Source organism: Akebia trifoliata, chromosome 15 (assembly GCF_017979445.1).
Source record: "Akebia trifoliata isolate Shusen 1 chromosome 15, ASM1797944v1, whole genome shotgun sequence".
Classification (NCBI taxonomy): Eukaryota; Viridiplantae; Streptophyta; class Magnoliopsida; order Ranunculales; family Lardizabalaceae; genus Akebia; species Akebia trifoliata.
Genome location: NC_141389.1, coordinates 28270467 through 28282540, shown reverse-complemented (window position 1 = coordinate 28282540; position 12074 = coordinate 28270467). Strand labels below are relative to the sequence as shown.

Below are 12074 nucleotides of genomic sequence, written 5' to 3'. Positions count from 1 at the left end.
ACCCTTAATGTTTTTACAAAATTTAGATATACACCCTGTAGTTTCAAATTATCCACAAGGACAAAATCAACATTTTATATTATTGAAGTAACATTGTGTATGTGCAGTTAACGGAATTTCGTTATTTATTTTCCACTTCCAAGACATTAGTTAAAAAGACGAAATTACTCTCCTTTTATTGTTCAAGTTACTAAAATACCTATTTATATATTACATTAATATTGTACCACTCACACCAATCGAATTATTGACCTAGATCTTTATTTAAAATAAAAAATATTTAAATAAATTTTACTCATAAAAAATATTTAAATTCGTGAAAATTAGTAGACATTAGATCTAGACATAAATAGTAAGGATATACCTCTTTACCTAAAAAACAATGAAATTCTTTTACTTCAATTTTGATTAGGCAACTGTTGAAATTGGGTTGTCTCGTCTAAGTCATCTTTTCTTGTTTGAGTCAAATCATTTAAATCATAGTAATTTTGTATATATATATGGGTGACGTTCCTACGATCCTTATTACAACTCACATTGCGACATCGTTTTTGTCTTATATGGGCAAAAAAGTTTGAAATGGGCTGATTTTTTGTGAGGATGATCTCTGTGATGAGGGGATCATCCTTGCAAAAAATCATCCCATTCCAAAACTTCTAACCCCATCAAAATTGATTTACAAAAATTGGACGGTCTAAAAATTTTCAACTTGTAAACATGGGGCTAGAAGTTTCATAATGAGCTGATTTTTGACAAGGATGATCTCCTCACCATAGAGATCATTCTCACAAAAAATCAGCCCATTCCAAATATTTTTGCCCATAAAAGATAAAACACGGTGTCGTAATGTGAGTCATAATAAGGGTCGTAGGAACCCGACCCTATATATATATATATATATATATATATATATAGGGAAATGTTCAGCACCAAACATTTTTCAAAACATGGGTTAGAAGTTTTGGAATTGGCTGATTTTTTGTGAGGATGATCTCTACGGTGAGGAGATCATCATCACCAAAAATCACCCCATTTCAAAACTTCCGACCCCATTAAAAATGGTTTACAACAAATGGACGGTCCACGATTTTTCAACTTGTAAACATGGGGCTAGAAATTTTGGAATGGGCTGATTTTTGGTGAGGATGATCTCCTCACCGTAGAGATCATCCTCACCAAAAATCAGCCCATTCCAAAACTTCTAGCCCATGTAAGACAAAAATGGTTGGCTAAAATGTTTGGTGCTGAATATCCGTTCAACATTTGTCATGGTGGATTCCTCCAAAATTTTGAAGCATGACCACTTACAAGTTTACACTCTATACTTTACATCATACAACAAGTTACAATAGTATTTTGTTTTTTCGATCAAGATTTATAAAAATTCATAGAAGTCATAAAACAAATGTGTTTTATTCTTTTTTAACTTAAAATATGTGACAACTGGTAGCTAGCTGTTCTCGTTTTACAAGTCTTCATTTAGAAGTCAGACAGATGTGACCTTCTGAGTGCGTTAGTTCAAGTAAAGCAAGGTTAGTAAAGACAACTAGTTGGTTGGGGTGTGAACATATAAATAATTCAATAATCCAAAGTAATAATACTTTCATTGAAAAAATGAAAAAAATCCGTGATTCTTTCATGAATTAAACAAGAAATTGCTAACAAGGGAGTACCTTTTTCTATAATCTTGATTGGGTCACTTTGAAAATCAATAAGGAAATTTTTATTGATACACAAAGAAACTCCAAGGACCTTAATGTTTTTAGAAGTACCTCTAAAAGTAATGTCAAATGGTACCCTTTGCATTCCTCTCATCCTCCAACAATTTCGATGACTCAGGCAACTCCATAAAATCTGATGGTAATTCGAAATAGAGAAGAAAGAAACATATTAGAGAAGAAGAAGAGAGGTCGAGAGAGAGAGAGAGAGAGAGAGAGAGAGAGAGAGAGAGAGAGAGAGAGAGAGAGAGAGAGAGAGAGAGAAGAAGAAGAAGAAGAAGAAGAAGAAAAAGAGATCGGAGTTGTGCGTAGCAGTGTCTTGGTTCACCAAGAAGACGTAGAGCTACCAAGAAGATGTAAGAACCAATAGGTGTCTTTAAAACAAAGTTTTTTAAAAAAATTCAAAATTTTGGCCCGCCCTTAGAGTTTGGTAACCTGTCAATAAAAATTTCCAATCAATGACACACAAATCATCTAGATTTCAAAGCACATATCATAGTTTTAAAAAAAGATCAATGGTTTTGAATTTACTTCATATTATATTCATAGTGATATATTTTTATTTTCTTTTTCATGTCTGATACCAAGACGACTCAAACGAGTTTTGAATTCTGTCATAGTATTTTAAGAAAAATCTAAAAATACCGATCTCAAATGGATTTGAGCAGGAGAATCAAACATACAAATGTGATGGGAAGATACTTCGAAGGACACCCTAGAACAAGAAATATTGTAGAAGTTTATATTGATCTCTTGGAAACATGTATTTCTACACTTATCTTGACCATACATTGCTCATTTCACAAATCTTATTTGAGATTAGAAAAGCACACCTCCCAAAAATACCAAAAAACTTTGAAGTGCCAACCGGCTTTAAAATTTTGGTAGAATCCTCTCCTTAGAATTACCTGTGATATCTCTAAGGAGATAGTTCAAATATTAACTAATAAGTAAGGATGTAAAATAAATAAAATAAATAACGTTTCATGATCGAGGGTTCCTCCAAAATTTTAAAGCGGCATAAGGATTCAGTGCATTTAAAACACCTAGGACATAAGCATTTGTGGTATTTTTGATAGGACATTTTTTTAGAGCATTTCCAGTGGTAAAACAAATTTTGGAGGTGTATTTAATGCATATTAACATGTGCCCTTGGCATGCAAGTTAACATTACCCATTCTTTTTTAAGGAAGTAATAGATTATTCACATAGTATATATGTGTAGAGTATTCTTAATACATTATTCTTATAGTATATGTAGAGTATTCTTTAACTATGTTTTCAAATATTAATTCCTTTTCTTGAAACATTTTATCAAACAATTTTTTTTAATTAATTGAGGCAGCAATTCATATGTAGATTGTTTATGCCTTAACAAATTTTTTAACTAATGACGTGTTTGATTGCACGGCAAATTATAAGAACACTAGTTAGGCGTGAAAAACTGATATTTGATTGTTTTTTAGTGCAAAAGAAATAGAAAAAACAGGAAAAATCAATTTCCACATGCAAGAGATTTGTCGTTTGAGGCTGCAAATCTTTTCTCACCCTTCCCCCCCTAAGAAAATGATTTGCAACACGGCACTGAATTCATATATCATAAATACCCTCATTTTTCTATTTAAAATTGATACAAACAAAGTCATTTTGGTCAAAATCATAAAATTGCAACAATCGTTATAAACAAAGAGGTTAGTTAAAAAAAAAAAAATCATTTATACAATATTTTAAATTATAAGTAAACCTTTTTTATACTTGTCCCTTTGCACATGCCATTTCCAAATTCATTAAAAGAAAAAAACACTTCCTTTACTAACTTAGTAAGTCTTTGAGATCAAATGGATTATCAAACTGGCCGACAATCCAGCATTATAGCCTCTAGATTTATTAGAAAAACTCAGATAATAAAATAAAAAAGAATTATTTTTTTAGACTTGATCCAAGGTTTTGAAAATGGACGAATTCATAAATTTAAAATTAAAATTAAAATTTAACAGGGAAAAATAAATTATCTTTTTTATTTTTTATTTTAAAGTTCATAGGATGTTGACATTTACGTCTTGTAGCATTGGATCATAGATGCCACAACCATGTGCGTTTGATGTGCGGTCTAAGTAGTCCTTAGACAAGACCTGGATTATAGACTGGGCAAAGATACAGACCTGGACTATAGACTGGGCAAAGAGTACGTTGTCTACAGGTTCAATTTACAAAATTACCCTCGTTACATTGGACGATTCACTCACTCACATCGACCCTGGATTATAGACTGGGCAAAGATACAGACCTGGATTATAGACTGGGCAAAGACTTGCCTTTTTAGTTTCCACCCGTTCACATTTCGCCAATTACGCAACATTCTCTTCCAATATGATCATATAAGTGCATGCAGTTTCGTGGCCACACAACACATATTCTCCAACAAAATGGAACTACCGTTGTCATCGATGATGAATTTAATGATGATGAAGGTATTTCCATTAATATTCATCCTTCTATGGTGCATCATGATGAGCTCTTGTGCAGTAGAAGCTGCCACAAACGAAACCGATCGATTCGCTTTGCTTGCCTTCAAGAACCAGATAACTCAAGATCCACTACGGGTCATGAGCTCGTGGAATGATTCACTCCATTTCTGTGATTGGCCAGGTGTTACATGTGGTCGTCGACATCGAAGAGTGGTGAACTTGAACCTACAATCCCACATCTTGGTGGGTTCTATTTCACCTTACATTGGAAATCTATCCTTCCTAAGGTCCATCTACCTCCAAGAAAATGCCTTCCAAGGTGAAATCCCACAAGAAATCGGTCATTTATTTCGACTTAAGTTCCTCAATTTGACAAACAATTCTTTCGTAGGCAAGATTCCGACTAGTCTGTCCAATTGCTCGAACCTCAAAGTCATCAGTCTAAGAAGGAATAACCTCTTCGGCAAAATTCCAGTCCATTTTGGTTCCTTATCTAAGCTTCTTGTACTTATCATTTCCTACAACAATCTAACTGGAGGTATTCCACCTTCTTTGGGGAACCTTTCCTCTCTTGAAGAATTCTCTCTAGGGGTGAATAGCCTCGTGGGAAGCATTCCAGATTCTCTACGTCAACTTAAAAGTTTAAGAGTTTTCGACATCAGTGGGAATCAATTACTATCTAGTAAGGTCCCTCCATGGCTTTTTAATATCTCGTCACTCACGAAAATATATATGGGAGGTAACCAATTGTTGGGTAGTCTTCCACTCGATATCAGCGTTGGTCTTCCGAACCTCCAAATACTTTCTATCGATGCAAACCAACTTACAGGACCGATACCCCCTTCATTGTCTAATGCTTCACAACTTCAACATCTTGGTATGTCTGCTAACAATTTTATCGGATCAGTCCCTATAAATTTCGGAGGCCTACGTCATCTAAGTTGGCTAAACTTGGCCGCCAATAGTCTTGGACGCGGGAAAGCTGATGATTTAAATTTCTTTACTTCTTTAACTAATTGCAGCAATCTAAAATTGTTGGGTTTAGATCAGAATAATTTTGGAGGTATGTTACCCAACTCTGTAGCCAATCTCTCCACAAAACTCCAAATCCTTTTACTAGGATCAAATAAAATAGTTGGAAGCATCCCTCTAGGGATTGGGAACCTTGTCAATTTAACTCAATTGAGTCTAAGTATCAACTTTTTCACAAGTAGTATCCCCAACAGTGTTGGGAAGCTCCAAAAGCTACAAAAATTATACTTATACCAAAACAGACTGTCTGGGCAGATCCCATCCTCCATAGGAAATCTCACCCTACTGTACATGCTCTTTTTAGATCAGAACAACTTGACAGGAAACATTCCTTGGAGTCTTGAGAATTGTCGAAAATTACAATTCTTAACTCTATCTCAAAACAACCTTAATGGTTCTATACCCAAACTTCCCTCCTTTCTAATAACCTTCGACTTATCCCTTAACTCTTTGATTGGATCCATACCAGCGGAAGTTGGCAGCTTGAAAAATCTTGGTGAATTGGATGTCTCCGAAAATAAATTATCTGGTGAAATCCCTACTTCACTTGGTGATTGTTTGTCACTTGAACGACTTTACATGGAAGGAAACTTCTTTCATGGAAATATTCCTTCATCTTTTGCTTCTTTGAGAGGTGTTCAAGATTTAGATCTTTCACGCAATAACTTATCTGGAAAAATTCCAAGAGAGTTAGAGAATTTGTCCGGTCTGCTTACTTTGAATTTGTCTCTAAACAATCTTGAGGGTGAGGTACCATCAAAAGGTATCTTCAAAAATGCAAGTGCGATTTCAATATTTGGGAACAATAATCTTTGTGGTGGAATTTCCGAATTGCAGTTACCAGTTTGCCCCATCCAGGAGTCTAAGAAACAAGGAAATTCTCATTCTTTCAAAGAAATTTTCTTATTAGTTGGTGTGGTACTTATAAGCTTGATTTCAATCATGTCATGCATTCTTATTCTTCATGCGAGGAGAAAATCAAGAAAGAAACCTTCATCCACATTTTCCATTGTGGATCAACATGTTAGGGTTTCCTATGGAGAGATCGTCAAGGCCACCGATGGTTTCTCTGCAGCGAATTTGATTGGTAGTGGAAGTTATGGTTCTGTGTATAAAGGAGTTCTTCATCAGTATGAAACAACGGTCGCGATCAAGGTACTCAACCTTCAACAACGAGGAGCTTCGAAGAGTTTCATGTCTGAGTGCAAAGCCTTGAGAAACATCAGACATCGAAATCTCCTTAAGACCTTGAGTTCTTGCTCAAGTGTGGATTTTCAAGGTAATGACTTTAAAGCTCTTGTGCTCGAGTTTATGCCTAATGGAAGTCTAGAAAGCTGGTTGCATCCAAGTGTTGATGAACAAGAGCATGGTATGAGGAATTTAAGCTTCATTCAAAGGCTAAATATAGCCATTGATGTTGCTTCAGCATTGGATTATCTTCACCATCATTGTCCGACAACAATCGTTCACCTTGATCTGAAACCAAGCAATGTTCTTCTAGATGTCGATATGATCGCCCATGTCAGTGATTTTGGCTTAGCAAAGGTTCTTTCTGTCTCTTCTGATTGTTTTATACAAAGTCAGACAAACTCAATTGCTATTAAAGGCTCTATTGGGTACATTCCTCCAGGTATGAATTTCAATTGTATTGTTGTTATTGTTTTCCCCTTACTCAATTGTATAGGACATCTAGCATAAGCAGAATGGTAAGTCCTTCATATAGATGCTATAAGATACCTTCGCTTTTCTTGAAAAATTACTTAATAGATCCTATTAGAGGGATGTCTTTCTAAATGCACCTTGAGTTTGTGAAAGTATCTTAACAACCCTGAAACTGAAAAATCGTTCTTTCTTAATGCCCCTCACCTCAATAATACTGTGGACTTAAATAGTCAAGCTTGACGGTTCAAATTGTTGATGTCAATTATTCACAATGTTGACATCAACAATTTTAATCTTTGATCTCAATGATTGATTATGAAATATCGGGATCAACGATTGCAACAAGGTTGATCTTGAAATTTTGATATTTATCTTGAGGGTCCAAGTTCATACATTGGGATCAACGATTTGCAATTTTTTATGTCGAGGACTGGAACAATGGCTGATCTCAATAATTTGAGTTGTAGATCTCGACAATTTGAACCATCGATCAATCTCACCAATTGAGGTGGTGGTGGGGGTGGGGGGAAGGGCATGAATAAAGAAAAAAAATTACTGAATGGATGATCAAGTTACAATAATAAAAAAAAATAAATAAACTAAAAAACAAAATTGGGGGGATTTAGAAAGAAATCCCTTCGTATGTAAGGTGCATGACTAATTTCCCCTTTTTTTTTTTTTTTTTTCCCTTGGAGAGAACCATGAGAAAGAAAAGGATATTAGGCGACAAATAAAATGGAAAAAATGGGAATATTTAATTACTTTTTGGTGGGATAATTTAGTAAATTCCCTGCAAAATTGGTGATAAAAAGGACAAAGTAAGAAAAAAATAATTAAAATAAGATCTGGTGGACCACCTCTGGCTTACCATTCAATAAATAAATAAGAAGAAATGGTCCGTCTCCAAATGTCCATGGTGTTATTTGGGGCTTCCAACTTGCCTCTCTCATTGATTTGGAGAATTTTACTTGAGTCTTTGTCATTATAATTTGAGGCATGTTGGAGTGATATCAAAATAGACATCGATTCACACATTGTATTTACTGAATCAATGATGCTTCTCACTCGTATCTCGATGAAAATCATCTACGGTTCTATACACACACCCACATCAGCAATGTGTGAAACGATGTCAGTTCAGCATTTTCCTTATAATTTTTACCAAATCTATCTCACTAAAATAACCAGGCACCTCGCTTTCTAAATTTTAATTTGAACCATGTAAGGGGTAGTTTGTTATTTTCTATTAGACTTGATATAAGAAAGTAGTCACGGAAGACATGTCTAATTTTGGGTATAATTGAAGTAATTCAATTTCTTAATTGCGAGAAAGGTATGTCAAAAAATGTCTTTCCCTTCTCTTTTTTTAGCCATTTTAGTGAAGCATACCACAATATGATCCATGAATTTGCAGAATATGGCATGGGTGTGGAGCCGTCTATATTTGGAGATGTGTACAGTTTTGGAATACTCTTGCTAGAGATGTTCACAGCAAAGAGACCAACCAATGACGTGTTTAAGGATGATCTAAGCCTTCACAACTTTGTCAAGATGGCTTTGCCTGAACGAGCAATGCAGATTATGGATGCACGTCTATTCTTAGAAGATGAAAATGTTGCGGTCACCACTACTCTAGAACATCAAAATGATAGAAACCAGCGAATGTGGGAATGTTTGGTTTCTGTGCTCAGAATTGGAGTAACATGTTCTATGGAAGCACCAAGAGAACGCATGGAGATGAATAATGTTGTCGTGGAATTGTGCTCGATCAGGGATGCTTATCAAGGGCTCGAGATTAATGGGAGAGAGACAAATTAGAGCCTGACTTTATTTGCGAAGGCACATCTTATCTCAATAATTATTGATATTTGTATGGTAGTTTTAATTTTGTTTAATCACATAATGTTGTTCCCACCATTAAATAGAAAATTGAGGCTTTTCATCTATTTAATTCCTTTGAGGTTTTACTTAATGAAAATACCTAGTATTAAATTTTCAAAAACCAATCGTTGTATAGAGCTTATATTGCTACATCGACTTTTCTTTATGATGACTACTATTAATTCTTTACATTTCTTTCATTTCTCTTTGAACAAAATAATGTGTTTGTGATTACGAATAATTCATATGTTGTCGTGGATAGGTACCCTTGTTAGTTAAAAAAGTACCATTGTGAGCAAAGAATGACTCATCGAACAATTGAACAAGGCACTAAGATGGATGGAAATTTTTTTTTTTGGTCACAGAATCTGGGATCCATACTCATGAGTCTGTATGTATTGAATGTCATCCCTAATTTACAAAATTACTCTCGTTAGGCTTGGCATGACATGCACCATAGAGTTTGAGCATATGATGAGAAATTCTATAACAAAAAACCAAGAATCGTGATAATTGGACCACCCCACGTGGCATTTGCAGTCGATTTTCCTGACGTGACAAGTTCGAAAATCGTAGATCTGTACATCATCCTGTACTTCTTCTTAAAAATATGTATCTCAAGGGAATAATATATCTTGAGAAATACAAATCTACGGTTCAAAACTTGTCACGTCAAGAGAGTAGATTGAGTGTGGCACGTGCGGTAGTCAGATTATCAAGACTCACAAAACAACTCATGATGGTAGTCATCTATGTGAGCTACGTGTTCAGTCTGATAGTCACGACTCACGAGTTACGACAGCGGATTTGACTTTAGCATCTTTTCTTCTCTCTCTTCTTCTTCTTCTTTTTTTTTTTTCTTAATCGTGCTATAGGGACTTCTTCGTTTTTTTACACTGCACTGACGTGGCAGTACACAAATAATCATATATGTCTTCACCCGAGATACAAGTTAATAAATAATGGTTTTCTATGCACTGCTAAGTCAGCATAGTGTTTTACGCAGTGTCCAACAAAGTCAGACCACTATTTTTCTCACTTTGTTTCCACCCTTTCACATGACACCAATTACGCAACATTTATTTTCTTCAAACATGACTGCATAAGTGGCCACACAAGACACATATTCTCCAACAAAATGGAACTCCCATTGTCATGGATAAAAGTATTTCCATTAATATTCATCCTTCTATGGTGTATTATCATGAGCTCTTGTACAAACGAAAGCGATCGACTTGCTTTGCTTGTCTTCAAGAGTCAGATAACTCGGGATCTACTACAATTCATGAGCTCGTGGAACTTTTCTCTCCATTTCTATGACTGGTCAGGTGTTACATGTGGATATCGAAATCGAAGAGTGGTGAGCTTGAACCTACAATCCAACAACTTGGTGGGTTTTATATCTCCTTGTATTGGAAATCTAACCATCATAAGGTTCATCTACTTTCAAGAAAATGCCTTCTAACATGAAATCCCATAAGAATCGGTCATTTATTTTGACTTCAAATTCTCAAACTTACAAATAATTCTCTCATAGGAGGTTCCTATTATGTATGTGAACACCCTAGTGAAACTCACTTAGTATTTTGGTCAAACAACTATTGGATACTTAACCAAATACCTTATATGCTACATCTTCCAAGATCTTGTTTGATAATGGTAATAAAGGGTAACCTAACTAATAGTAGCAATTAAAAAGAAAATAAACAATCACACAAAGAAAAGAATAAGAATAAGAATAAGAATACAATACCTACAACACGAGATTTTATGCAGTTCACCTGAAGACTACGTCCACGAAGATATGAGCGTTGGAGTTTGATTTCACTATGAATAAAACGGGGTAAATCTATATAAGGACTCCTTTTATCACTTAGATTCGTCTTTTTCTATATCTCAATCTTCCAAAACCTCTCAACCTCTTCTCTCTTGGATTTCTTTCTTTCTTTAATCTCTTATCTAGAAAAGATTTATTGAAGTTAGACTTCTACAAAAGAACAAAATCCTTCCTAGAAGCACCACATAAGTGGGCCACTTACATAAGTTCAAGCCCAATCCAAATTACCTTGGACCGACCTAATAATACATACACTTGGATCGGGCCTAATTGATTTTTTGAGTCATACTTCAACAATTCCAACTAGTATGAACAAATGCTTGGACTTCAGAAGCATCAGTCTCCCCTTCAACAATCTTATCAGCAAAATTCCATTCCATCTTGGCTCCTTATCGAAGCTTGTTTTTCTTAGATTTTTCTCAAACAATCAAACCGGAGGTAGTCCTCCTTCTTTGCGGAACCTTTCCTCTTTTGAAACACTCTCTCTAGGGGTAATAGCCTCAAGGGAAGTATACCAGATTCTCTATGTGACCTTAAAAGTTTAAGAGTTTTCGACGTTGATGTGAATCAACTATCTGGTATGGTCCCTTCATAGCTTTTTAATATCTCTTCACTCGCGAAAATATATATGGTATATAACCAGTTGTTGGGTAGTCTTCCACCCAACATCAGCGTTGGTCTTCCTAACCATCAAGTTCTTTCTATTTGTAAAAACAACCTTACATGACCGATACCCCTTCATTATCTAATGCTTCACAACTTCAACATCTTGGTATGGCTAGAATATATCAAAACTTAACATATGCTAGCATTACAAAATCTAATTTTGTATTGAGGACAAGCATTACATAGATATATATTTTTTCCCTAAACGATCACTTAATTTCATAAAAAAATATATGCCACAAAACCCTCAGGCACCAATCAGAGTTTACGATTGAATTGGTAAGGGAAAAATCCGATAAAATTGAGAAAAAATCAAGCTAGGGTTGGTGTATATAATTATTCCTATTGTACGGTGTTCTTATCATTCATGCATCCACAACAAGTGATCGCAAAGCTCATGAGTCAATTGCGAATTTTGTAAAAGTCGTTTCTTACTATATATATAAAAAAAAAAGAAAAAAAAAGAAAGGCATGTTAAATTGTGATTAAATTTTTGAAGGAAAAAAATCATGATTTAAATATGCTCTTTTAAATGAGTCAAAGAATTTGGTGATTATGAGAAAAACCGGTAGTTAACCAACCAAACAGATTCTATTAACAAATCCAGTTGAACCCAATAGGAAAAATGCCAGTCTAATTTTTGAAACACCGCCCTAGATCAACAAAACAAGTGCTACCACATAGAACATAGATTATATGGGCTAGATACTTCTCTACTACAAGCTAAAAACGAGAACTCTTGCTTCTGTCTTTATTAGGTCTTGGGAAACCAACTTAAACCACATAGATAGATTTAGTTTAAATCTTATA

At 34.9% G+C, this 12074-nt stretch overlaps 1 pseudogene; it reads left to right on the top strand.

Moving 5' to 3' along the window:
• The first annotated feature begins 4180 nt into the window (after nucleotides 1–4180).
• Nucleotides 4181–8825, top strand: LOC147385053 (LRR receptor-like serine/threonine-protein kinase EFR pseudogene; annotated as a pseudogene).
• Nucleotides 8826–12074: the final 3249 nt, after the last annotated feature.